General features: G+C 44.8%; 1 non-coding gene and 1 pseudogene across 1 annotated transcript; one reads left to right on the top strand and one right to left on the bottom strand.

Moving 5' to 3' along the window:
• On the top strand, positions 1–556 carry LOC118008740 (annotated as a pseudogene).
• Positions 557–16,347: 15,791 nt separating this feature from the next.
• LOC118010593 lies at positions 16,348–16,451 on the bottom strand. Its single transcript, XR_004679253.1, has one exon. It is a non-coding gene; the product is annotated as a U6 spliceosomal RNA (small nuclear RNA).
• Positions 16,452–25,858: the final 9,407 nt, after the last annotated feature.

Below are 25,858 nucleotides of genomic sequence, written 5' to 3'. Positions count from 1 at the left end.
ATGGCTGTGCCCCAGGCTTATCCACTGGGGCCCCTCCATGAGCCTCCCAGGGCCCTGATAGAGCCCCAGCCTTGCCCTCAAAGCATGGCTGAGGGCTTCCTGGAGGAGGAGCTGCGGCTTAGTGCTGAACTGAGCCAACTGCAATTCTCAGAGCCTGTGGGCATCATCTACAATCCTGCGGAGTATGTGTGGGAGCCTCACCGCAGCTAGGTGACCTGGTACTGCCAGGGCCCCAAAGAAGTGCTCTTCCTGGGCATGAACCCTGGGCCCGTTGGCATGGCCCAGACTGGGGTGCCCTTTGGGGAAGTGAGCATAGTCCAGGACCGGTTGAGCATTGGGGGACCTGTGTTGACCCCGCCCCAAGAGCACCCGAAGCGACCAGTGCTGGGACTGGAGTGCCCTCAGTCAGAGGGACCAGGACAAAGCGAGGGATACGGATGCTAAGAGTGAACCTCTTAGGGGACACTGAGGCTGGATCAGAGAAAGAATTCAGCGTGGCAGAGTGGGGAAGACCAGAAGACCTGGCTTTCTTCATCTCGGCTTTGAGACTTCATGACTTTGTGAACTTTATGACTTTGGACAAATTTGATGAACCCCTCCAAGCCTCAGGATCCTCATCGGTAAAACGGGGATCCCTACCTCATGGGGTAGGTGTGGGGATTAAGTGAGAGAACACTTGAAAGTGCCTTGTGTCGTGCCTGGGCCTGGCAGGTGGGTGCTCCTTATACTTCTTGCTTTTTTGCCTCCTGGTTGGGGCGTCACTGTACCACGCTACAGAAGGAGCTCCCCCCACTTCGAAGACCTTGCTGGGTGAGGGCAGATCCTTGCCCTGCCAGAGATGGACCAATAACTTTATGAAAACCCAGCCTGTGATTTTTCATTCCAAGCATTAAAAACTCCTAAACCGGGGCACCTAGGTGGCTCAGTTGGTTAAGCGGCTGCCTTTGGCTCAGATCATGATCTCTCAGGTTCTCCGCTCAGCAGAGAGTCTGCTTCTCCCTCTCCCTTTCCCTCTGCCCCTCCACCCACTCGTGCTCTCTCTGTCAAATCAATCAATCAATCAATAAAATCTTTAAAAGAAAAAAAAGGGGTGCCTGAGTGTCTCAGTCGTTAAGCGTCTGCCTTGGGTTCAGGTCATGATCTCAGGGTCCTGGGATCGAGCCCCGCATCGGGCTCCCTGCTCTGTGGAGAGCCTGCTTCTCCCTCTCCCACTCCCTCTGCTTGTGTTCCCTCCCTCGCTGTGTCTCTCTGTCAAATAAATAAATAAAATCTTTTAAAAAAACTAAAAGGCAGCCTACAGAATGGGAGAAGATATTTGCAAGTGACATACCCAATATAGGGTTCTTTTTTTTTTTTTTCCAATATTGGGCTCTTATCCAAAATATATAAAGAACTTATACAACTCAACACCCAAAAACCAATTAATCCAATTTAAAAAATGGGCAGAAGACATGAACAGACATTTCTCCAAAGAAAGCATCCAGATGACCAACAGACACATGAAAAGCTGTTCAACATCACTCATCATCAAGAAAATACAAATCAAAACTACAATGAGATATCACCTCACACCTGTCAGAATGGGTAAAACCAAAAACAAAAGAGACAAGTATTGGCAAGTATGTAGAGGAAAAGGAACCCTCGTGCACTGTCAGTGGGAATGCAAACTGGTGCAGTCGCTCTGGAAAACAGTATGGAGGTTCCTCGAAAAATCAAAAACAGAACTGCCTTCTAGTAATCGCTCTATTGGGTATTTACCCAAAGAATATAAAAACACTAATTCAAAGGAATACATGCACCCTTATGTTTATAACAGCATTATCTACAATAGCCAAGATATGGAAGCCCTCCACGTATCCAACAATAGATGAATGGATAAAGAAGAAGTGGTTTATATATATATATTTCTCAGCCATAAGAAAGAATGAAATCTTGCCATTTGCAATCACATGGTTGGAGCTAGAGAATATTATGCTAAGTTAAGTAAGTCAGTCAGAGAAAGACAGATACCATATGACTTCACTCATGTGGAATTTAAGAAACAGACAAATGAGCAAAGGGCAGAGAGAGAGAGAAAAACCAAGAAACAAGATTTTTTTTTATTTTTTATTTTTTTTTATTTTTAAAGATTTTATTTATTTATTTGACAGAGAGAGATAACGAGAGCAGGAACACAAGCAGGGGGAGTGGGAGAGGGAGAAGCAGGCTTCCTGCCGAGCAGGGAGCCCGATGCGGGACTCGATCCCAGGACCCTGGGATCATGACCTGAGCCGAAGGCAGACGCTTAACGACTGAGCCACCAAGGCGCCCCGATTTTTTTTAAAGATTATTTATTTATTTATTTGAGACAGAGAGAATGAGAGAGACAGAGAGCACATGAGAGGGGGGAGGGTCAGAGGGAGAAGCAGACTCCCCGCCGAGCAGGGAGCCCGATGCTGGACTCGATCCCGGGACTCCAGGATCATGACCTGAGCCGAAGGCAGTCGCTTAACCAACTGAGCCACCCAGGCGCCCGATTTTTTTTTTTTTAAGATTTTATTTATTGGGGCGCCTGGGTGGTTCAATCGTTGGGCGTCTGCCTTCGGCTCGGGTCATGATCCCGGAGTCCCGGGATCGAGCCCCGCATTGGGCTCCCTGTTCGGCGGGAAGCCTGCTTCTTCCTCTCCCACTCCCCCTGCTTGTGTTCCATCTCTGTCTGTCAAAAAAATTAGTAAAATTAAAAAAAAAGAAAAGAAGCCTAATTTTTTTTTATATTTTTAAGCCTAATTTTTTTTAAATGGGGAAAAGATTTGAATAGATACGTCACCAAAGGGATTATAAGGATGGCAAACAAGCTCATAAAAAGATGGTCAACACTGGGGTGCCTGGCTGGCTCAGTGGGTAGAGCATCCAATGACTCTTGATCTAAGGGTTGTGACTTTGAGCCCCATGTTGGGCGTGGAGCCTACTTAAAAAAAAAAAGATAAAAAGATGGTCAACATAATAAATAAAATCTTTAAAAAAAAATAAAAAATAGGGGCGCCTGGGTGGCTCAGTCGTTAAGCGTCTGCCTTCGGCTCAGGTCATGATCCCAGGGTCCTGGGATCGAGCCCCGCTTTGGGCTCCCTGCTCAGCAGGAAGCCTGCTCCTCCCTCTCCCACTCCTCCTGCTTGTGTTCCCTCTCTCGCTGTGTCTCTCTCTGTCAAATAAATAAATAAAATCTTAAAAAATAAATAAATAAAAATAAAAAAATAAAAAATAAAATCTTTTAAAAAAAGAGAGTAGATGTTTTTGTTGATCTTGAACCCCTCATGGACCTTCGTGTTGGGCAACCTGAAGGGTGGGTGGAGCACCCCAGGCTGATCCCAAGGCCCTTCTTGTTCCCCTTACTCCCCACCCAGCCCCACCATCCACCTCCTTCCTTGACTGGCGCCCACTGGCCATGGCTGACAGAGGAGCGCCACCATCCATCCTGTTAGTGATGCGGGGGCCCCTCACCAAGGCATTCCTTATCACTTTGGTGAACAGAGGATCCCTTGGGCCCTCGCAGGGGACATCGTCCTCAGTGGGTTTTTGTGGGGATTTCCCAGATCCACATCATAGACTCAGTCCAGCAGGCCTTCATCTTTGACCCTTCTTCCACCATCTGCTCTGGTAGTCCTGATTTTTCTTTTTTTTTTTTAAAGATTTGATTTATTTATTTGACAGAGAGACAGCAAGAGAGGGAACACAAGCAGGGGGAGTGGGAGAGGGAGAAGCAGGCTTCCCGTGGAGCAGGGAGCCCGATGCGGGGCTCGATCCCAGGACCCTGGGACCATGACCTGAGCCGAAGGCAGACGCTTAACAACTGAGCCACCCAGCCGCCCCAATCCTGACATTTCTAGTCCACTTAGCTTGATGCTTTCTCCGAGCCATCGAAATAGTAGTGAAACTTCGAGAGAACAAGGATCAAAAGAAAAAAAAAATCCTGAAAAAGTTCAGAAAAAAAACCAGATTAAATTTGTAAGAATACGGATCAACGTGGTATCTCATTTCTCATTCAGTTGAATGCAGAATATTAGAGCAGTTTTTCCTTTGATGTCTACAGTCCCTAGAACAGGGCCAGGCACATAGTAAATACTCAATAAATACTTCTTACGTGACTGATTGTAGTAGTTTCTTTAAAAGCTGTTTTAAACCTAGGTCTATATCACTGCCCAGTTAACCTTCAGTATCCTGTGGTCCCGATGAATCTTTTCTTGTTAAAGCAAAGTGATACATTAAGCTTTTCAAAAGCAGGAAATAGGGGCGTCTAGCTGGCTCAGTCGGTGGAGCGTGTGGACTCCTGATCTTGGGATCCTGAGCTCGGACCCCACGTTGGGTGTAGAGATTACTTACTTACAAATAAATACATTGGGGAAAAAAGGCAGGCAATAAAAAAGAGAGAGAGAGAGAGAGAGAAAGACTCATAAATGCAGAGAACAAATTGATGGTTGCCAGAGGGCAGGGGGGTGGGAATGGGTGAAATAGGGGATGGGGATCAAGAGGTACAAACTTCCAGTTATAAAATAAGGAAGTCACGGGGATGAAAAGTACAGCACAAGAAATCTAGTCAATAACATTGTCAGGGCTCTGGGCTGGCTCAGTCGGTGAAGTGTGTGACTCTTGATCTCAGGGTGGGTAGATGGAGCCCCACACTGGGTGTAAAGATTACTTAAATAAGTGAATAAAAACTTTAAAAAACAATACTATTGTAATAACTGGGTGTGGTGATGCATGGTGATTATACCCACCGTAGTGAGCATTTCACGGTGTATACAGTTGTTGAATCACCATGTCGAACACCTGAAGCTAATATGTCAACTACAATTTAAAAAAAAGAGGGCTGCCTGACTGGCTCAGTTGGAAGAGCATGCATCTCTTGATTTTGGGGTTGTGAGGTCAAGCCCCATGTTGGGTGTAGAGATTACTTTTTTTTTTTTGTACAATCTTGAGGTCTTTTCTTTTTAAAGATTTTATTTATTTGACAGAGAGAGATACAGTGAGAGAGGGAACACAAGCAGGGGGAGTGGGAGAGGGAGAAGCAGGCTTCCCGCTGAGCAGGGAACCCGATGTGGGACTCGATCCCAGGACCCTGGGATCATGACCTGAGCCGAAGGCAGCCGCTTAACGACTGAGCCACCCAGGTGCCCCCCCCCCCCGTTTTTTTTTTACATGTATCATGCCATGAATTCATAGGGAATGGGTTCCAACAACTCAGGCTCCTTTCCATCAGTTCTAAGTGTGTTTCTCTGGATGGGGCAGGCTGGCACTTCCGTTGAACCCAAGTACCTTTCTCTTTGGCTTCCTTCTTTTTCTGATCATTTTCCTTCATGCCTGCAGGAAACTATCTCCGCTCTTTGAGGGCTTAATATGCTCAATGCTTACATTAATTTTCCTGGCAAGAATCTTGCCCTTAACTTGTTTGTAAGAATGCCAGCAGCATGCTGGGTAGCATTGTAGATTTCCAGTTTTGCCACAGTAACATTTGGGGGGCTTCTTTTTTGAACAGTGCCCATTCTCTTGATGTCCACAATATCACCTTTCTCGTAAATTTGCATCTATGTGGCCAAAGGAACAGCTCCATGTTTTCTAAAAGGGCTAGAGAACATATAGCAGGTACCTCTCCTCTTTCCCTTTGTGTTGATCATTTTGGTGAATTACTGGAAGATGCTGATTCCAGACAAAAGGTGGGTGTAGAGATTACTAAAAAAAAAAAGAGCACATAGGGGCACCTGGGGGCCTGCCTTGGGCTCAGGCATGATCCCAGAATCCTGGGATCAGCCCCATGTCAGGCTGCCTGCTCAGCGGGGAGTCTGCTCCTCCTTCTGCTCCTCTCCACTGTTCAAGTGCTCTCTCTCTCTCAAATAAATAAAATCTTAAAATAAATAAAAATAAAAATTTCTTAAAGTGGACAATAACTTATTAACTTTAGTTATTGTTAAGAAAATGTAGGATTGGGGCGCCTGGGTGGCTCAGTAATTAAGCGTCTGCCTTAGGCTCAGGTCACGATCCCAGAGTCCTGGAATCGAGCCCCGCATCGGGCTCCCTGCTCAGTAGGAAGCCTGCTTCTCCCTCTCCCACTCCCCCTGCTTGTGTTCCCTCTCTCACTGTCTCTCTCTGTCAAAATAAATAAATAAAATCTTTTTTTAAAAATGTAGGTTTGGGGGTGCCTGGGTGGCTCAGTTGGTTAAACGACTGCCTTCGGCTCAGGTCATGATCCTGGAGTCCCAGGATTGAGTCCCGCATCGGGCTCCCTGCTCAGCGGGGAGCCTGCTTCTCCCTCTGACCCTACCCCCTCTCATGCTCTCTGTCTCTCATTCTCTCTCTCTCAAATAAATAAATAAAATCTTTTAAAAAAAATGTAGGTTTGGGGGCGCCTGGGTGGCTCAGTCATTAAGCATCTGCCTTCGGCTCGGGTCATGATCCCGGGGTCTTGGGATCGAGCCCTGCATTGGGATCCCTACTCCGCAGGGGGCCTGCTTCTCCCTCTCCCACTCCCCCTGCTTGTGTTCCCTCTCGCTGTTTCTCTTTCTGTCAAATAAATAAGTAAAATCTTTAAAAAAAAATGTAGGTTTGGGGCTCCTGGGTAGTTCAGTTGGGTAAGCATCTGCCTTTGGCTCCGGTCATGATTCCAGGGTCCTGGGACTGAGCCCCACATTGGGCTCCTGGCTCACTGGGGAGTCTGCTTTTCCCTCTGCCTCTTCCTCTACCCCCTGCTCATGCTCTCTCTCTTTGACAAATAAATAAATAAAAATCTTTAAAATTTTTTAAAAAATAAAAGAAAATCTTTTTATTTTATTTTATTTATTTATTTGACAGAGACACAGTGAGAAGCGGGAACACAAGCAGGGGGGGAAGGAGATGCAGACTGCCCGCTGAGCAGGGAGCCCGATGCGGGGCTCGATCCCAGGACCTTGGGATCATGACCGGAGCAGAAGGCAGAAGCCTAAAGACTGAGTCACCCAGGTGCCCCAGAAAATCTTCTAAAAGAAAAGAAAAGAAAATGTAGGTAAGTTTAAGTTTGAAAAGAATTCTATATAAAGATTAAAATAATAAGAATAGAAAATATAACTTCCAAGGCATTGGGAGAAAAAATGGAATAAAAACCCCTAAATCAATCCAGGAAGTGAAACAAATGTACACATAGATTGAATTAAATCATGGCTGCTGATTAAGTTAAAAAGTCATTGGGTCTGAAGAATAGGATTAGCCTGTTTAAGCCTTTATTTTTTGGATAATTTTGGGAATACAAACTTATGAGTAATGATCGTAACGTGATGGAGAAATATTCTATAAAACTGTAGAAAATAGGGGCGCCTGGGTGGCTCAGATAGTTAAGCGTCTGCCTTCAGCCCAGTTCATGATCCCAGGGTACTGGGATCGAGCCCCACATTGGGCTTCCTGCTCAGCGGGGAGCCTGCTTCTCCCTCTCCCTCTGCTGTGCTCCCTGCTTGTGCTCTCTCTCTGTCAAATAAATAAATAAAATCTTTAAAAAGAAACTGTAGAAAATAATTCCACTTTTATATGAAATAGAAATATTATAAAAGCCTAAACTGAAATGAATTTATAAATTTTATTTTATATTTTATTTTATTTAAGTAGGCTCCACACCCAACATGGGGTTTGAACTCACAACCCTGAGATCAAGAGTCACATGCTCTTGGGGCGCCTGGGTGGCTCAGTTGGTTAGGCGACTGCCTTCGGCTCAGGTCATGATCCTGGAGTCCCGGGATCGAGTCCCGCATCAGGCTCCCTGCTCGGCAGGGAGCCTGCTTCTCCCTCTGACCCTCCCGACCCTTCCTCCTCTCATGTGCTCTCTCTCTCAAATAAATAAATAAAATCTTAAAAAAAAAAAAAAAGAGTCACATGCTCCACCGACTGAGCCAGCCAGGCACCCCTATGTATTTATTTTTTACAGATTTTATTTTAGGGTCGACTGGGTGGCTCAGTCAGTTAAGGGTCTGCCTTCAGCTCAGGTCATGATCTCAGGGTCCTGGGATGGAGCCCCACATGGGACTCCCCCTCTCAATGGGGAATCTGCCTCTCCCCTTCCCCTGCTTGTGCTCTTTCTCTCAAATAAATGAATAAAATAAAATCTTTAAAAAAGTTAAAAAAAGGTTTTATTTTATTTTATTTTAAAGATTTATTTATTTATTTTAGAAAATGGCGGGGGAGAAGTAGAAGGAAAGAATATCCAGCAGACTCCCACTGAGCATGGAGCCTGACACAGGGCTCAATCTCACAACCCTGGGATCTGACCTGAACTGAAATCAAGAGCAGGTCGCTTAACGGACTAAGCCACCCAGGCTCCCCTAAAGATTTTATTTTTAAGTAATCTCTACACCCAAACCGGGGGGGGGAGGGTCACGCTTGAACTCACACCCCTCAGATCAAGAGTCACACGCTCCACTGACTGAGCCCGCCAGGTGCCCCTTGCACCTAAAATTTTTAAATATGTAAATTATTTGCTTATTAAATCATTTCTAACTTTTCTAAACTTTGTAAACGAATGTGTTGAATTTCCAATTAGAATAAACACTTTTTTAATCTATAAAAAATAAATAGGCACTTTGAGAACAACTATAAGGGACATTGTCATAATATGGGGCGTGGGATAAATGATGAACTGCAGGCATGAACACTGTATGTGACACGGTCTTAATTGTATAAAAGAAAAAATGTGTATTGTTTATAAATATGCTTACATATACACTTAAATATATCTTACAAGATGAATGATGAGTATTATATGGATTATACTGATGAACCCTGGGCATTTTGTATCCCTGCTCACATATATTAGATATAATTGAATGAGTGTATGTAAATAGAATCTGAAATTATGCAAATAAAGCCAATAATACTGGATATATTTCTAGAAATTTGAGATTTGAAATATTTTCTGTATTTCTAATTTCTTCATTGTGATTATTACATTTTTAAAAAAGATTTTATTTATTTATTTGACAGAGAAGGACACAGCGAGAGAGGGAACACAAGCAGGGGGAGAGGGAGAGGAAGAAGCAGACTCCCCGCAGAGCAGGGAGCCCAATTCGGGGCTCGATCCCAGGACCCCGGGATCATGACCTGAGCCGAAGGCAGATGCCCAACGACTGAGCCACCCAGGCGCCCCTGATTATTACATTTTTATTTTAAAATTGTAAAATATGCCTTCACGAGTTATAGTTACTGGAAAACTACATCTTGTGTAACAGTACCATCCAAAATGATATGTACAAATAGATAAGAGGGGATCAGGAGGTACAAAGTTCCAGTTACAAAATAAATAAGTCACGGAGATGAAAAGTACAGCATAAGGAATAGAGTCAATAATATTGTAATAATATTGTTTGGTGACAGATGCTGACTCCACTTACCCTGATGAACACAGAGTAATATATAGAATTTTTGAATGATGTATTGTACAGCTGAAACGAATAGAACACTTCAATAATAAAAAAGTGAACAGATAAAATTTTGAAATAATATGTAGAAGTGAACCCAATTTTATAAAAACATTTATGTAAATATAAACATGGAAATGTAGAAATATCTCCGATACAGTTCTTTGTTTTCTGAAAAACTTCTGAGCAGCATGGCCTTTCTTTTTTTAAAAGTGCTCTCTAGGGGCGCCTCGGTGGCTCAGTTGGTTAAGCGACTGCCCTCGGCTCAGGTCATGATCCTGGAGTCCCGGGATCGAGTCCCGGGATCGAGTCCCGGGATCGAGTCCCGCATCGGGCTCCCTGCTCAGCGGGAAGCCTGCTTCTCCCTCTCCCACTCCCCCTGCTTGTGTTCCCTCTCTCGCTGTGTCTCTCTCTGTCAAATAAATAAATAAAATCTTAAAAAATAAATAAATAAAAATAAAAAATAAAAGTGCTCTCTAGGGGCGCCTGGGTGGCTCCGTCGTTAAGCGTCTGCCTTCGGCTCAGGTCATGGTCCCAGGGTCCTGGGATCGAGCCCCGCATCGGGCTCCCTGCTCGGCGGGAAGCCTGCTTAAAAGTACTCTCTACCCCAGCCTCGGGCTCGAACTCGGGGCGGAGAGCAAGAGTCGCACTCTCCACGGGCTGAGCCGGCCAGGCACTCGGGGAGTGGACTTTTCCAATGAGAATATTAAACACTCTTTCTGAAATGAAAGTAAAGGAGATGGGAAGCAATGGAAGGCTGTTTAAGGGCACGAGAAAGGGTGCGGGTTCCAGTATCAGTGATAAAACCACAAGAGCAAACTGTCCTTCCCCTCCGCGTGGAGCGCCCGGGCGCGTCCCCTGAGCCGTGCATGGTGCACACTGACCAACCGGTCCGGACCGTCTAACCGGTCCTCCGCAGCCTTGCCCCAGATAGCTACTTCCCACTGAGCACACCTGGGCTGGTGCAGTGATTCTCGGGATCCACTGGAGGGCCTGCTTCAACACGGGCTCCCCAGTTTCCCATCCAGGGGGTCTGGGTTGGGGTCTGGGAATTTGCATTTCTAATCAGTTCCCAGGGATGCAGATGCTGCTGAGCCACCCAGCGCACTCTGAGAACCCCGGGCCTCGGTGCTGGGATCCGCACCTGGAGGCGGACACCCGGGGGCCTGGGAGGTGGGTGAGCCCCCCCCCCACCCCCCGACCTAGGGGGCTGCTTTCTTTCCTCCAGGCCTTGACTTTCCAGCACTGCTCGGCACCACGGTAACTTGGCAGGGATCTCAGGTGGAGTCAACGAGGGCGGGGGTAGAAATGGAATTCTAGAAATGATGTCTGATGAGAGTTTGCCATTTCGATCTCAGATTGATTTCGGGGTCAAAGAAGAAAGGCAAGTCCTGCCGCAGCCAGCTGGTTTCCTGCAAAGCCGGCAGCAGGTGGCCTCCTTTCCCGAGGCCCTGCGGCTCCTTGGCATTTTTTTCCAGACCCGAAGGGCGGGAGCAGAGGCCGAGTGTGGAAGGGGGTGGAAGGAGGGCCGGCGGACTTCTTGGTATTTCTGGAGCAACACTGTCACCAAGAGGAAACTCTGACAAAGCCTCAAGGCCCCTGGGCCCACCGGATGAGCCAGCACTACCAGAAAGAAAGGAACGCTCTGTTAGAGCAGAAAATTGGGAAGTTCTGAGAAAGGATCCAGAAGCCAAGTTCAAGATGATCCCACTGATTGTAGATGGGCAATTGGAGCGTCCACGAGGCTTATGATTGCAATGGATTGAAACACATTAATTAGGGGCGCCTGGGTGGCTCAGTTGCTTAAGCGACTGCCTTCGGCTCAGGTCATGATCCTGGAGTCCCGGGATCGAGTCCCGCATCGGGCTCCCTGCGCGGCAGGGAGTCTGCTTCTCCCTCTGACCCTCCCCCTTCTCATGCTCTCTCTCTCTCTATCTCATTCTCTCTCTCAAATAAATAAAATCTTTTTTTTTTTAAAAAAAGAAACACATTAATTATAAACGTGTTTGAAATTCACAAGTTAGGGGCGCCCCGCTGGCTCAATCGGTAGAGCTGCAACTCTTGATCTCGGGGTTCTAAATTTGAGGCTCACCTTGGGTGTAGAGATGATGAAATATAAAATCTTAAAAAAAAAATAAAATAGGGGCACCGGGGTGGCTCAGTCGGTTAAGCACCTGCCCTGGGCTCAGGTCATGATCCCCGGATCCTGGGATCGAGTCCCACCTCGGGGCTCGCTGCTCAGCCTCCTTCTCCCCCTGCTTGTGCTCTCTCTCTGTATCAAATAAATAAAATATTTTTGGGGGGCTTGGGTGGCTCAGATGGTTAAGCGTCTGCCTTTGGCTCAGGTCATGATCCCAGGGTTCTGGGATCAAGTTCCACATCAGGCTCCCTGCTAGGCGGGGAGCCTGCTTCTCCCTCTGCCTCTGCCTCTCTCTCTCTCTCTCTCTCTCTCTCTCTCTGACTCTCATGAATAAATAAAACATTTTTAAAAAATAAATAAAATATTTTTAAAAATAATACAAATTTAAAAAATAAAACCCACAAGTTAGACTTTTAATTAACTATAGAGAGCAAACAGATGGCTACCAGAGGGGAGGTGGGTGGGGGATGGGTGAAATTTAAAGAGTATACTTACCTTGATGAGCACTGAGAAATATATAGAATTATTGAATCACTATACTGTACACCTGGAGCTACTATAACACTGCATGTTAATTTATTGGAATTATAATTTAAAACAATATGAAATTTACAAGTTCACGAATAAATAATAATAGCTCATTAAATAAAAATAGCTCATGGTTTTCCTTGAGAGGATGCTCAGGGAAACAACACTTGATACTGAAAACTGGTAAAGAGGAGGCAGGAATCGAGCAGCTCTCCTGTTTTTCTTATACACGCCAAAAAGTTGGCCAGGGGAAGTTCTCCTTTATAGATATATTTGGGCTAATAAAGGAAGAAGGAATGAGGGAATCAAAACATTCCATTTTGCCACCCCTTGTGAATAAATGATCCAACCTCTGCTCATCAGTGATTGATGATATCACAGAAAGCGATCACTAACAGTTACATGCCTAATTATGGAGGTACACAGCATCCTTTTTTTTTTTAAAGATTTTATTTACTTGTCAGAGAGAGCGCGCGCACAAACAGGGGGAGCAGCAGGCAGAGGGAGAAGTAGGGTCCCTGTTGAGCAGGGAGCCCGATGCGGGACTCGATCCCAGGACCCGGGGAACATGACCTCAGCTGAAGGCAGACACTTAACCAACTGAGCCACCCAGGTGTCCCAGTACACAGCATCCTTATGAAAGCCTCCCCTAATATATATACAACATCAGGGCAATGTGAAGGCTGACTGTGTATTTGATGCTATTTACAAATTATTATTAATTTTTTGAGGTTTTATTTATTTGAGAGAGAGGGCACACGAGAGTGAGAGAGAGAGAGAGAGCGAGCACGAGTGGGGGAGGGGCAGAGGGAGAGGGAGAAGCAGGCTCCATGCTGACCAGGACGCCCAACCTGGGGATCTAACCCAGGACCCATGAGATAGTGACACTTAACCTAGACTGAGCCACCCAGGCTCCCCAAATTATTATTATTTTTAGATGAGAAAATGGTATTGAGGTTAGGTTTTCTAAAGAGTCTTTATCTTTCAAAAACACATACTGACATATTCTAGATGAAATAATATGATGTCTGGAATTTGCTTCAAAATAATTTGAGGCATGCCTAGTAGGTGGGCCATAGATGAAATAAGACTGGCCGTGAGTACAGACAGGTTGGAGGTGGGGTGGATCCAGAATGTTCATTTTTGCTGCTCTCCAAACTTGTGGAATGTTTCTTTCTTTTTTTACACAAATAATTATTTATTTAAGTAATCTCTGCACAAAATGTGGGGCTCGAACCCACAACCCCGAGATCAAAAGTCGCACGCTCTCCCTACTGAGCTAGCCAGGCACCCCTTGTGGTATGTTTCTAATTTGCCAAAATAAAAACTGATGACTGGAATTATGCTTTTTATTTTTTTAAAGATTTTATTTTATTTTTTTAAGTTATTTATTTATTTATTTGACAGAGAGAGAGACAGCGAGAGAGGGAACACAAGCAGGGGGAGTGGGAGAGGGAGAAGCAGGCTTCCCGCGGAGCAGGGAGCTCGATGCAGGGCTCGATCCCAGGACCCTGGGACCATGACCTGAGCCGAAGGCAGACGCCTAATGACTGAGCCACCCAGGTGCCCCTAAATTTTTATTTATTTATTTATTCATTCATTCATTCATTCATTCATTCATTTTTATTTTTAAGTAATCTCTACACCCAGCATGGGGCTCGAACTCACGACCATGAGATCAAGAGTCACACGTTCCACTGACTGAGCCAGCCGGGTGCCCCTGGAATTGTGCCTTTTAGAAGCATAGTGCTCTTAATCAGACCTAGCTTTGAACACACTCCTAGAACATACTCCAGTTATATAACCAATATACATATAGCTTGCACGAAATGTGACTTAATAAAGTTCTGCATGTCCCAGCTTCATAGGATCCTGAGTCATGTCACCCTTTATAAGTCATTTCCCAAGCCCAGGACACCTTCCTGTTAAGGAAATAGCAGCTTGGCCCACGTTTAGCTTTCCTTTTTCTAGTTGAGACAGACTAGGATTAGTGCGGTACTGCATTTTGTATGTGTGTGGAATGACTAGGGTTCTAGTAAACACAGTCGGAGGTTTTCAGCTCGCCCTGAAGCATTTTGCAGTTAATTGCACACGTAGGAAATTCATGTTGCAACCACTTGTGAGACATGAAGCTTCTGTCCTCAGTCCGCAGTGTTAGCTGTGAGCATTGCTTAAAACCCTCTAATGACTTCCTGCCAAATAAAAGCCACACTCCTTCTTTAACCTACAATCCTACCCACTTCTCTTGCCTCATCCGTCATCATGTCTTCCTGTAGGATACACCCCAACAAGTATAATCACAAGAACCAATGCTTAGCGAGAGCCTATGATGTGTCAGGCACTCTGTGTTGTAAATACTTTGCACGTGTTAATTCATGAATCCTCACAACAACCCACGAGGTAGGTACTACAATTCCCATTTTGCAGATGAAGAAACTGAAGCGCAGAGAGGTTGAGTAACTTGCCCAGAGCCACACAGTAAATGGCAGAACTGAGTTTTGAACCCAGGCTATCTGACTCCAGACATTCCTTTCAGTTCTGTGAGAAGTGACATAGAATTCTAAGTCACCATGCTGAGGCGCCTGGGTGGCTTAGTTGGCTGAGTGTCTGACTCTTGATTTGGGTTCAGATCATGATCTTGGGGTGGTGAGATTGAGCCCCATGTGGGACACCACACTCAGCACATGAGTCTGCTTGAGATTCTCTGCCTCTCCCTTTCCTTCTCCCTCTGCTGCCCCCCCCGCGGCTCGCTCTTAAATAAATAAATAAATAAATAAGTAAGTAAAATCTTTAAAAGAATCTTTCATTCATACCTTGACCGACTTCTCCATACCCATTGGATTACTTTGAAACAAACCCAGATACCATTTCAAGATGTTGCTATAAGCAATAACTCTTTTGAACAAGTTAACCATACATCATTGTCTTATCTCAACAATTAAACAATAATTCTTTAATATCATCAGTTACCTAGTCAGGTACTTTTTCTCTCTTTATTTACCAGCTTTCAGAATAATACAGTGGGGGGCACCCGGGTGGCTCAGTCAGTTGAGCATCTGCCTTCAGCTCGGGTCATGATCCCACGGTCCTGGGATTGAGCCCCGTGTCGGGCTCCCCACTCAGTGGGGAGTCTGCTTCTTCCTCTCCCTCTGCCTCCTCCCTCCTGCTCATGCTCTGTTTCTGTCTCTCTCTCTCTCAAATAAAGAAATAAAATCTTAAAAAAAAAGAATGCAGTGGTTCACTAGCATCCTCCAGAGGTGGCCAATGACATTTTTTTTAAAGCATCATTATGATCTCGTGGCTAGTTGATGTATTTCAATCCATTGCAGTTACTTTTCTTTTTGGTGCTCAGATTGACCCATCTTTAGCCAATGGGAGCCTTTTATGTTTTTTACTTTTTTTTTTTTTAAGACTTTATTTATTCATTTTAGAGATAGAGCAAGCACAAGCAGGGAGCGGGTCAGAAGGAGAGGGAGGGAGAGAATCTCAAGCAGACTCCACACTGAGTGCAGAGCCCCACGTGGGGCTTGATCACAAGACCCTGAGATCATGACCTGAGCCGAAATCAAGAGTCGGCCGCTTAACTGACTGAGCCACCCAGGCACCCCTGGTAGGAGCCTTTTAAACTTGGTTGATATGACTGAAGTAGTCTTCAATAATTCCCTTGCTTTGGGGTATGACAAGCCTTTTAAAATAGAATATAATTATATAATATGATTATTATATTTACATGGTTCCAAACTCAACAGCAGTATGGTATATTTCAGAGAAATCTACCTTCGACTGTCTCTTCCCTCTTCAATCTTTCCCGTCATCCCATAAGAAGCCATTTTATCTTACCTTTTTAACAGACTTTCAATTCTTTTATTACTTTTTTATATAGTTAAATAACAAAGATTCAACTGAGTACATTTTAAAGATCTAAGTGGCTTTATTAATTGATTCGTAAATTGGGCAGCATCCCGTCTAGCAAGTAGAGGAGAGCTCCAAAGGGTTACAGAAAAGGAAAGGTTTTTAAATGCAGAGAGGGAGTGGAGAAAAGGAAATTATTAGCAAAGAACCATTGTTTTAGGCAAGGTCACCCTCCTAAGGGGAATGGAAGGGGTCTATCAGCAAATTTCCTTTTGCTGACCAGGACATTCCCCTGTTGACTGTTTGTTAAAGGACATTTTTGGGGGGCTGAAACTGCAGTTAGGTTAGGTGTGAAGTCTTGGTTTACTGATGGGGCCTTAATATAAGTGACGCCATTTGGGGCCTGTGGTATTCTTTGTCATAATATATATGAAATGCTTCATGAATTCGTGTGTGTTCATTGCTCAGGGGCCGTGTTAATCTCCGTATTGTTCCAATTTTAGTATATGTGCTGCTCAAGTGAGCACTTTATTGACTATTTATTTATTTATTTTAAAGATTTTATTTATTTGATAGAGAGAAAGAGAGAGAGCACAAGCAGGGGGAGCGGCAGGCAGAGGGAGAAGCAGGCTCCCCGCTGAGCAGGGAGCCCGATGCGGGACTCGATCCCAGGACCCCGGGATCATGACCTGAGCCGAAGGCAGACGCTTAACCAACTGAGCCAGCCAGGCGCCCCTTTATTGACTTTTTAAAAAACAGCTATGTATATATTTTTGGTTAACCCTCCTATTAAAAACATATATACAGCTACTTTTTCAAAACATAAATTTAAAAAGTAGCTTCTGGGGTGCCTGGGTGGCTCAGTCCGCTAACCATCTGCTTTCAGCTCGGGTCATGATCTCAGGCTCCTTGCTCAGCGGGGAGTCTGCTTCTCCCTCTGCCTGCCGCTCACCCTGCTTGCGCTCTCTCTCTGTCTCTGACAAATAAATCAATAAAATATTTTTTAAATAAAATAAACAAAATCAAATCAAATCAAAGTAACTTCCTAGCAACGGAATTCCTGGATCATAATGTATACAAATAGAAAATTTTGATAAATATTGCCAAACTTCCTCCAAATACTTTCTCCAAAACTCTTGTTCAGGTCTATCCTTCTGCCTAGTATCCTCGTCACGTTTCCTCATACCTTTGTCTACACTGGATATTATGAAACACATATATTTTTATCAATCTGACAAATAAAAAGAATATTGCACTGGTTAGGGTTTCTTCACTTATGAATGAAATTGAGCATATTTTCATGGGTTTTTGGCTATTCCCCTTTTTTGTGAACTTTCCATTCATATCTTTTGTCCATCTCTATTCACTTTTTGTCTTTTCTTATTGATTTATAAATTAACAAAGGCAGCTCATTCTTTTGGGTGTTGGACCCAAATCCACTGCCTGCATCCAACAGGCAGTTCTCTGGACACCAGCTGAGTGTCCACAATTTCAGCTCGATTTTACACTATCTACCCCGAAATAGCATCGGAGTCCACAGATTCAGGCCTCAATCCCAGGAGACCGCACCCCGACCACAAAGGCAGATACCAGTCAGAAGTCCAGGATTACCTGTGCTTCTGACCAACCAGCTACAAATTGGAGTGTCCCACCATCTCCTCCTTGGGTTCCATTAATTTGCAAGAGCGGCTCACAGAACTCAGAGAAAGATTTTACTCACTGGATCACTGGTTTATTATGGAAGGATATAACTCAGGAATAGCTGGATGTTAGAGATACATAGGTCGAGGTATGGGGGAAAGCCTCAGAGCTTCCAAGCCTTCTGAGCACGCCGCTCTCCCCAAATTTCCATGTGTTCATCAACCCGGAAGCTCCCCGAACCCTGTTCTTTTAGGTTTTTATGGAGACTTCATTACATAGGGATGATTGATTAAATCTCTGATGTTGGTGTTTGCACTCAATCTCCAGATCCTCCTCCATCCCCGGAAGTCGGGGGGAGGGGGGAAGAGGCTGAAATTTCCAGCCCTCTAAACACCTGTTGGTTCCCCCAGCAACCAGCCCCCATCCTAAAGTGTTTTCCAAAGTCCTCTCATTAACATAACAAAAGATATATTTATCACTTACCCCCACTTAGGAAATTCCAAGGCTTTGGGGAGCTGTGATTCAGGAACTGTGGACAAAGACCAAATGTTTGTGAGAGATGAATGACCAAATTCCTTATAAATCACAACATCGCACCCTTTGCCGTCTTTCGTGTACTGCAAGCATTTCTCCCAGCTTATCACTTGTCTGTTGATTTTGGTTTGGGAACATTTAGTCGTTTAGAAATTTCTCAACGATATCTTGTATAGTATATCTTAAACTGTGAATTTTGCTCTGGGATCCCATTTAGCTATATACCCTGTACACTTGGATATGTAATGTTTTCATTACAGAGAAATTTTAAATCTTATTATTCTAGATTTCTTGCAAATTTTGGTGTATTGATAAATTGGTGCAAGAGTTGTTTAAAAGAGGTATTTTTTAAAGTTTTTTTCTAAGCTATTAAAAAAGAATCTCAGTTGATTGCACTATGGTCAGAGAACGTGGTGTGTATCCATTCTCCTTTTTGGAATTTATTGAACTTTTCCTTGTGGTCTAATATGAGGGTCAATAATTTTTTTTTTTTAAAGATTTTATTTATTTATTTGAGACCGAGAGAATGAGAGACAGAGAGCATGAGAGGGAGGAGGGTCAGAGGGAGAAGCAGACTCCCCGCCGAGCAGGGAGCCCGATGCAGGACTCGATCCCGGGACTCCAGGATCATGACCTGAGCCGAAGGCAGTCGCTTAACCAACTGAGCCACCCAGGCGCCCCGAGGGTCAATAATTTTTAATGTTCCATAGTCACTGACCAAAAGACACACACATATATATATTTTAGTAATCTCGACACCCAACGTGGGGCTTGAACTCACAACCCCGAGATCAAGAGTTGCATCTTCTTCCAACGGAGCCAGCCAGGTGCCCCTAATTGTACAATTTTTGCTGTGTCTACTACATCTATCCTAGGCTGATTAATATAAAGCCTCCTACTGCTGTTGTGTTTCCATCATTTATTTCTTGCATTTCCTGAAGTTACACATTTTACATATTGCCATTCTACTAGTCAGTACATACAGATTTATGACAGTTGGAGCATTATTATGAACTGTCCCACTTAGCATTATAAGTGCTTCTGGAGTCATTCTGTTTCTCCAGGGCTAAATTCTGAACTAGGTCATTTTTTGCTTTTTGGCCATCTGATATGGTGCCATTGAGTGTTTATTTATGTGCTCCTTTTCTTTAGGCTTCCGAGAATCCAACTACTACAAATCTAAACACATGGTAAGTGCTGGAGATTTGTTACAAGGATCCATGAGAACATATAGTAAGGTCGGGAAGGTTCTTATTGTCTCATCATCGCCCGGCCATTTGGAATTCCATCGCTTCCAAAGCTGATGGCTTAGTGCAGCCCCAGGATGGCTCAGCATCATTGGGAAATTACCAGCATTCGTACGACCCATAGGTCACTGTCCATCATCCCCTGACTATTTATATTTAATGCTAGTTGTCTTTCTTTTCAGCACGTACCTTGAGTCAGGCATCAGGAGCAGCACTTTAATCCTTGAACGTATTGAACAATTTTGTGAGAATATTATCATCGTAAGTTTTACAGATGATGAAACTGAGACTTGACAAGTTAATTTCACCAAGGGTAAACAACATCCATTTAAAGCATTCTTCAAATATTGGGGCACCAGGCTGACTCAGTAGAGCGTGCGACTCTTGATCTCAGGATTGTATGTTCAAGCCCCACATCAGGTGTAGAGGTTACTTAAAAATAAAATCTTTTTAGGGGTGCCTGGGTGGCTCAGTCGTTAAGCATCTGCCTTCGGCTCAGGTCATGGTCCCAGGGTCCTGGGATCGAGCCCCACATTGGGCTCCCTGCTCAGCAGGAGGCCTGCTTCTCCCTCTCCCACCCCCCCCCGTTTGTGTTCCCTCTCTCTCTGTCAAATAAATAAAATCTTTAAAAAAAAAATAAAACCTTTTTTATTTATTTTTATTTATTTTTATTTTTTTTTAAATTTATTTATTTATTTATTTATTTGACAGAGAGAGACACAGCGAGAGAGGGAACACAAGCAGGGGGAGTGGGAGAGGGAGAAGCAGGCTTCCCGCGGAGCAGGGAACCCGATGTGGGGCTGGATCCCAGGACCCTGGGATCATGACCTGAGCCGAAAGCAGACGCTTAACGACTGAGCCACCCAGGTGCCCCAAAATAAAACCTTTTTTAAAAATAAAACTTTCTTCAAATATTTATTAAATAGCAGCATGGGTCATGTCAATAAGAGCTTCAGAGCCACAAATCCAATCCAGCTTGAACTTCGCTGTCTTCCTCCAAAGCTCACGTCATCAACTGCTGTCTACCATGCCTCCCTTGCATGTCACTTCTCAAAGGGAGGTTTTGATCACTGTCACCCCAATACGCATGTCCCTTTTTAGGGGTGAGTTGTTACATTGTGTCCGTGTAAGGCTGCCTTCTGCTCACACATCAACTTCTGGTCTCATAGTTGTGGTCAAGGTGCCAGGAACTTTCTCAATACACGAGGAAAGAGCTATTGTAATCGAGATTACAAGCACCAGGGCGCCTGGCGGGCTCAGTCGGTGGAGCACGCGACTCTTGATCTTGGGGTTGTGAGTTCGGGCCCCACACTGGGTGTAGAGATTACTTTAAAAAAATCTTTATATTACAAGCACCAAATGAGGCCCCCTTCCTCCCAGGGAGCAATGTAATTGGCAACCACTTCAAGGCTTCTAGAATCTGGTGTGGAGCCTCTGCAGGAAAGAGTTAACATAGCAGTCTGGAGACTTTAGAGACTGCTTGTCCTTAGAAAGACCAGCTTGCAAGGTTGACCCTTGGTTAGTGTTATGAACTGAATTGTGTCCCCCAACCCCCTACCCAAATTCATATGTTGAAGCCCTAACCCCCCAGTGTGACTTTATTTGGAGATGGAGCCTTTAAGGAGGTAATTAAGGTTAAATAAGGTCATAAGCAGGGCTCTAATCCAATAGGACTGGTGTCCTTATATGAAGAGATCTCACCCAGGGGCACCTGGCTGGCTCAGTCGGAAGAGTGTGCAACTCTTAATCTTGTGGTCGTGAGTTCAAACCCCATATGGAATGTAGAGATTACTTAAAAAAATTAAAAAAAAAAAAAAACCTTGGGGCATCTGGGTGGCTCAGTCAGTTAACTGTCTGCTTTCGGCTCAGGTCATGATCTTGGGGTCCTGGGATCGAGCCCCGCATCGGGCTCCCTGCTCAGCGGGGAGTCTGCCTCTCCCTCTGCTTCTCCCCCTGCTTGTGCTCTCTCTCTCTCTCTCAAATAAATAAATATTTATAAATATTTTTTATATTTTATATTTATATTTTATATTTTTATAAATATTAAAATATATAAAATCCTTATTTATTTATTTTTAAGATTTTATTTATTTAAGATTTTATTTGTTTATTTGAGAGAGAGAGAGCACAAGCAGGGGGAGAGGCAGAGGGAGAGGGAGAGGGAGAGGGAGAAGCAGGCCCCTGGCCAAGCAAGGAGCCGGACTCGGGGCCCTATCTCAGGACCCTGGGATCATGACCCGAGCCAAAGGCAGACGCCTAACCGCCTGAGTCTCCCAGGTACCCAATAAAATCTTTTTTTTAAAAAAAGAAGATGGTTGTCTATAAGCAAAGAAGAGAGTTCTCCCCAGAAACCAACGTTGGTGACACCTTGACCTTGGACTTCTAGCCTCTAGAACTGTGATAAAATAACCTTCCGTTGTTTAAGCTGCCTGGTCTGTGGTATCCTGTACGGCAGTCTGAGCTGACTGATACAGTGGCATCTGAGAACTCAGATTTTGGGAGGGTTCCCACCATTCCCTAAATGATGAGTGGCTCACTGTGCCTAAACTGTCCCTACGAACACTGTGGTTTATGCTGAACATCTGCTTTCCTTCTTGGGATCTGGGATTTTTGCACATACTAGCCAGAGGGTGCCTGCATGACTGGCTCCTGATAAAAGTCTTGGACTATCAGGCTCAGGTGAGTTTCCCTACAGACAATGTCACATGTGTTGTCACAGTTCATTGCTGGAAGAATTAAGCATGTCTTGTGTGACTGCACTGGGAGAAGGGTCTTAGAAGCTTGTTCCTGGCTCCCTCTAGACCTGGCCCCACGCACCTTTTCCTTTTGCTGATTGTGCTTTGTGTCCTTTTGCTGTCATAAATCTTCGCCATGAGGGGACGCCTGGGTGGCTCAGTTGGTTAAGCGTCTGCCTTCGGCTCAGGTCATGATCCCAGGGTCCTGGGCTCCTTGCTCAGTGGGGAGCCTGCTTCTCCCTCTGCCTGCTGCACCCCCTGCTTGTGCTCTCTCTGACAAATAAATAAATAAAATCTTTAAAAAAAATCATAGCCATGAGTACAACTACATGGAGTCACTCAGAGTGAATCATCGAAACTGGCTGGGGGTGGTCTTGGGGTCCCCGGACACAAAGCGTCTTCTACATAGCACCACACCATCATTCTCAAAGCCCCTCCATTTATTGCTTTAACTGCGGGAATTGCTGTCAGCCCCTCAGGGGCAGGGTCCTTACCCGAGGCGCCTTCTTATTTCCAGTGCCTGGCACAGAGCAAGCTCCCAGTAAAAGTCGGCCGACTCTTTTTTTTTCCCTTAAAACAACAGAAATGTATTATTTAATGGTTCTGGAGGTTAGAAGTCTGAAATCAAGGTGTTGGCAGGGCCATGCTCCCTCTGAAGGCTCTCAGAGTGGGGTCCTTTCTTGCCTCGTCCAGCTTCCAGTGGCTCCCAGCAATCTTTGGTGCTTCCTAGCTGGCAGATGTAATGTTCTGATTTCTGTCTCCATTGTCACGTGAGTCTTTCCTGTGTGTGTCTCTGTGTGTGTGTGTCTCTCTCTCTTTTTAATTTTTAAAAGTTTATTTATTTAAGTAATCTCTACACCGAACGTGGGGCTCGAACTCACAACCCCGAGACCAAGACTCACATGCTCTTCCCACTGAGCCAAGCAGGTGCCCCCAGACATTTTTGATAAAAAAGGACAGTACTGTAAATGTGTTTTCTCTTACTTATGATTTTCTTAATAACATTTTCTTTTCCTTAGTTTATTTGATTGTAAAAATACAGTATATAATACATAGAACATACAAACTATATATTAATGGACTGTTTATGTTATCAGTAAGGTTTCTGGTCAACAGTAGGCTATTAGTAGTTAAGTTTTGGGGGAGTCAAAAGTTGTATATGGATTTTCTTTTTTTTTAAGATTTTATTTATTTATTTGTCAGAGAGAGAGAGAGAGTTGGCAGGCAGAGGGAGAAGCAGGCTCCCTGCTGAGTAAGGAGCCTGATGTGGGACTCGATTCCAAGGCCTCAGGATCATGACCTGAGCCGAAGGCAGTCGCTTAACCGACTGAGCCACTCAGGCATCCCTATACATGGGTTTTCAACTGTGCAGGGGGTTGGGGCCCTGAACCCCTGTGTTGTTGTTCAAGGGTCAACTGTATCTTTCGGGAGGGGGGACACAATTCAACCCACAACATCCTATTTCAGCTGTACCAAGACACCTGATTGTTCAATATTAGTGGTATTTGACAATACCTTCTTTTTTTAAATAAAGATTTTTATTTATTTATTTGAGAGAGAGTGTGAGTGCGGGCAGGTGGGAGGGGCAGAGGGAGAGACACTCAAGCCAACTCCACGCTGAGCACAGAGCTGGACGCGGAGCTAGATCCCATGACCTCGCGATCATGACCTGAGCTGAAATCCAGATTCGGATGCTTAACTGATGGAGCCACCCAGGCGCCCCTGTTGACAATAACTTCTAATTTTCACTGAGCACGTGCCATGTTGCAGGAACTATGCTAAGTCCATTATATGCATTATCTCATGTGATTCTCTCTCTACACTATAGACATTATTATTATCTTCACATTACTTTTATTTTTTTTAAAAGATTTCATTTATTTATTTGACAGAGAGAGGCAGTGAGAGAGGGAACACAAGCAGGGAGAGTGGGAGAGGGAGAAGCAGGCTTCCTGCGGAGCAGGGAGCCCGATGCGGGGCTCGATCCCAGGACCCCGGGATCATGACCTGAGCCGAAGGCAGACGCTTAACCGACTGAGCCACCCAGGCGCCCCTATTATCTTCACATTACTGATGAGGAAACTGAGGCCCAGAGAGGTAAAACAAATCCCTGGTATCTTATGTGGTTAGTGTGGCAGATTATAATTTCCAAAAATGGTCACAGCAATATTTCTGGTCCCATCTGCTTTTCCAGAACCATGTCACTCCCCATCAAGAAATAGAATCTTGGGGCGCCTGTGTGGCTCAGTTGGTTAAGCATCAGCCTTCCACGTCGGGCTCCCTGCCCAGCAGGGAGTCTGCTTCTCCCTCTCCCTCTGCTGCTCCCCCTGCTTGTGCTTTAACTTTTTCTCTCTGTCAAATAAATAAATAAAATCTTAAAAAAAAAAAACCCAGAATCTTATTTCTTCTCCATCTGAACCTGGGCGGGACCTTGTGATGGCCTCAGTGCCTTGGGTTCAGGGGAAGTGATGCTACATAACTTCCAAAACTAGGTCATGAAGATGATCCAACTTCCACCTGCCTTTCTTTCAGGATGCTTGGACTTGGAACCCAGCCACCATGCTGCAAGGAAGCCCAAAACAACGGTGGGGAAAGGTCCATGTGGAGAGGAAGTGAAACGTGGGCGACAACCAGCATCAGCTGCCACACTGGTGAGGGAGTCTTCAGGTGACCCGGTCTTCGGCCTCCCAGTCTTCCAGCTGAGACCCCAGATAAAGAGGAGCAGAGACAAGCCATTATCGCTGAAGTGCTGCTCTTCTGAATTCCGGACCCACAGCATACAACCAAGAAGCTCAGGCGTAGTTTGACTCTGGACGAGGCTGGATCCAGGGGCTTGAAATCCCTGCATTCCTCAGCTTTGCCTTCTCTATGTTGTCTTCATTTTTCAGCTCCTTCTGGGGTTCCCTGGCAACCTCAAGTTCTCCCTATCAAGTGATGTCTTTGAGTTTCATCCACGTTGTAGCATGCATTAGTACTTCGCTCTTTTTTTATGGCTGAATACTGTTCCATCATAGGGATAGACCACATTTCATTTAGCCACTCATTAGTTGAAGTGTCTCCTTAAATTCTGCACTCTAGGGGCTCCTGCCCGGCTCAGCTGGTGGAGCACACGTTGCTGATCTCAGGGTTGTGAGTTTGAGCCCCACGTTGGGTGTAGAGATTACTTAAAAATAAAAGCTTTTGTTTTTTTTTTTAAAGATTTTATTTATTTATATGACAGAGAGAGACACAGCGAGAGAGGGAACACAAGCAGGGAGAGGGGGAGAGGGAGAAGAAGGCTTCCCGCAGAGCAGGATCGATCTCAGGCGCCCCAAAAATAAAATCTTAAAAAAAAATTAATTCTGCACTCTAGACACTTTATTTGCCTCATCCTAGCCCTGGGAGCTGACTGCAGGAAGCAGTAAAGTTTAAAATGTGTATTCCTAATGGGCAGGTGGCTCTCCTCCAATCCTTGACTCAGGGATCCCAGCTCCTGACATCTCATGGCACTGCCTTATCCACCAAGCTGTGTAACAAGTCTGCTGCATCGTTAAGTGTGTCTATGGAAAGCAACCTCTGTACAAAAACATAAACAAACACTTCTCCAGATTAAACAGACAAGAATAAACTCTTTGTAAACTTTAATTATAATTTAAGTATAGTCTTTATTTTTTTTTAAGATTTTATTTATTTATTTGACAGAGAGAGACACAGCGAGAGAGGGAACACAAGCAGGGGGAGTGAGAGAGGGAGAAGCAGGCTTCCCGCTGAGCGGGGAGCCCGATGCGGGGCTCGATC

This window comes from Mirounga leonina, unplaced genomic scaffold (assembly GCF_011800145.1).
Source record: "Mirounga leonina isolate KUSES-001 unplaced genomic scaffold, KU_Mleo_1.0 Mir_101609, whole genome shotgun sequence".
Classification (NCBI taxonomy): Eukaryota; Metazoa; Chordata; class Mammalia; order Carnivora; family Phocidae; genus Mirounga; species Mirounga leonina.
The sequence above is the reverse complement of the archived record's forward strand: the minus strand, read 5'-3'. Positions and strand labels throughout refer to the sequence as shown.